Here is a 2575-nt window from a genome sequence, read left to right on the forward strand (position 1 = left end):
ACTTGCCTTGGGGGGCAAGGCACCCCCTTGGCCGCCGCCCCCCACCCTAGATGGGATCTGGCCGGCGCCCCCCCTCCCAGGGGGCCTATATAAAGGGGGGGAGGGAGGGCAGCAACATTACAGCCTTGGGCGCCTCCCTCTTCCCCTGCTACACCTCTCCGTCTCGCAGAAGCTCGGCGAAGCCCTGCCGAGACCTGCTACATCCACCACCACGCCGTCGTGCTGCTGGATCTCCATCAACCTCTCCTTTCCCGTTGCTGGATCAAGAAGGAGGAGACGTCGCTGCACCGTACGTGTGTTGAACACGGAGGTGCCGTCCGTTCGGCACTCGGTCATCGGTGATTTGGATCACGGCGAGTACGACTCCGTCATCCACGTTCATTGGAACGCTTCCGCTCGCGATCTACAAGGGTATGTAGATGCACTCCTTTCCCCTCGTTGCTAGTATACTCCATAGATGCATCTTGGTGAGCGTAGGAAAATTTTAAAATTATGCTATGATTCCCAACACAATATAGGTAGTCCTATCATTAGTTGGCCAGTCATAGCAATTTAAGTAGAAAGCTTGCTTCGGGATCAGATCATTCAACTAAAGCTGTCAGGCCGGGTAGGCTTTGAGGAACATTGGGGGTTCCTTATGTTGTGACTGAGCAGATATGTCTATTGTGCCCGGCAAAAACAGATTTGCAAGGAGTTTGCCAAAGGCTTTCTCATTTGGAAAAAAACAATTTCAAGTATATTTCCCTTCTCCATTCTCTGCTCGGATGATTGCCGCTTGTGCGAATTTCATTGCTGTGGGTCCCGTGTGTGCTCGAATAAGATTGTTTTAGGATTCTATTTAGTTGAATTTCTTGACTCCGCGGTGCTGGTTATAGAGTTTATGGCGCCGCCGACCATCCAAAAAGTCAAAGATGGCGTCGGCATTTACTTATTATGCTCTCTTCTAATAGTGGTCCCTTGGTATTCAGGTTGTAAAATCCTGATAGGAAAGTCGGTTGTTATACCTTGTTTTTGTAATGGCCTATCTTCTTTAAAAAGCCGAAAGATAAGGATTTCGCAAAACTTTTGCGTTCCTTTTTCTTTGAAAAGAAAACCTTACCATTTTTGGGCCGCTGTTACCATTTCCATTTCCTGAACCTAAACCTAACTAATACTTAGTTGTTTCCATTTCCTCATCTGGTGATAGATCCTCATCTTCTTCTGGCTCAAATCCCTTTTTCATATCCAGGGCAGGCTTTAGGTACGCTTTAGTTTGAAATCATTAAAGATATGCTCGACCTCGTTTATGTCCATGGTATCATCGTACGTACCTTCTACTATCAACCAGATGAGATAGGGCTTTGAAAGGTCAGAGTCAGTCTCCTCTTTTTCTTTTAGGTCGTTTAGCAGTTCCCCAACCAGCTTTCTCCCCGAGAAAGCCTTCCTGAGATTCAAAGAAAAAGGTTTGAAGGTTGATCTCTGGGATCAGTGATAGTTCGCAACCAGCAAAGGGAGGCTGAAAAGCCGTAGTGCTAACGCACGCCCTGTAGTTTTGAAGCTAAAAAGACAGCAGCGAGCTCCGCGTCGAAAAGCGAAGCGAGCCGCGCTAGCGCGCTACTCTTCCTTTATGAGCGAGACTCTATCCAGATCTACTGATCTAAGAACTCCGCGAGCGAACTGAGCGAGCCATGAGGCGCCTATCGGCAAGGCTTGGAAAAGCCTTAAGTTTAGGCTCCCTTCCTTCACTGAACTGATTCACCCGGGTCCAAACCTGCTGAGCTAGCTAATTTTTCCTTTACGAGATCTCGGCTCTTCGGAATGATTGGAGAGAGCCCCGCCTCCTCTTGGTTGGTGTCGGGCCCGAGAGTGATGGGACTACTTCCTTAAAGAGCCTTTCGTTCGGGCCGGCAGGAGGGGCCCTGATCTATCAATTGAGGGAGCAAAAAACAGGCTTTGCTCCCCCTTTTTTAAATGAAGAAAGAAAGAAGGGTCAAAGTTTAGACCGCTCACAGTAGTTCTACCCATAAAAAAGATCATGAAAGAGGCGATCAGAATGGTACCCGAATCCATTTACGATCCCGAGTTTCCAGACACATCACACTTCCGCTCGGGTCGAGGCTGCCACTCGGCCCTCAGACGGATCAAAGAAGAGTGGGGAACCTCTCGCTGGTTTTTGGAATTCGACATCAGGAAGTGTTTTCACACCATCGACCGACATCGATTCATCTCAATCTTGAAGGAAGAGATCGACGATTCCAAGTTCTTTTACCCCACTCAGAAAAAGTTTTCCGCCGGACGACTCATAGGGGGTGAGAAGGGCCCTGACTCCATCCCAAACAGTGTACTACTATCGGCCCTACCAGGCAATATCTACCTATACAAGCTCGATCAGGAGATAGGGAGGATCCGGCAGAAGCACGAAATTCTTCTTGTAGTGAAAATAAGATCGGTTCTATTAAGAATAGGTCGTCGTATTGATGACCAAGAAAAGTATGGAAAAGAAACAAGCTTCAACGCTCCCCAAGACAACAGAGCCCTCATAGTGGGGAGGGTAAAGAGCATCCAACGCAAAGCGACCTTTCATTCCCTTGTTTCG

This window comes from Triticum aestivum, chromosome 4D (assembly GCF_018294505.1).
Source record: "Triticum aestivum cultivar Chinese Spring chromosome 4D, IWGSC CS RefSeq v2.1, whole genome shotgun sequence".
NCBI classification, from domain to species: Eukaryota; Viridiplantae; Streptophyta; class Magnoliopsida; order Poales; family Poaceae; genus Triticum; species Triticum aestivum.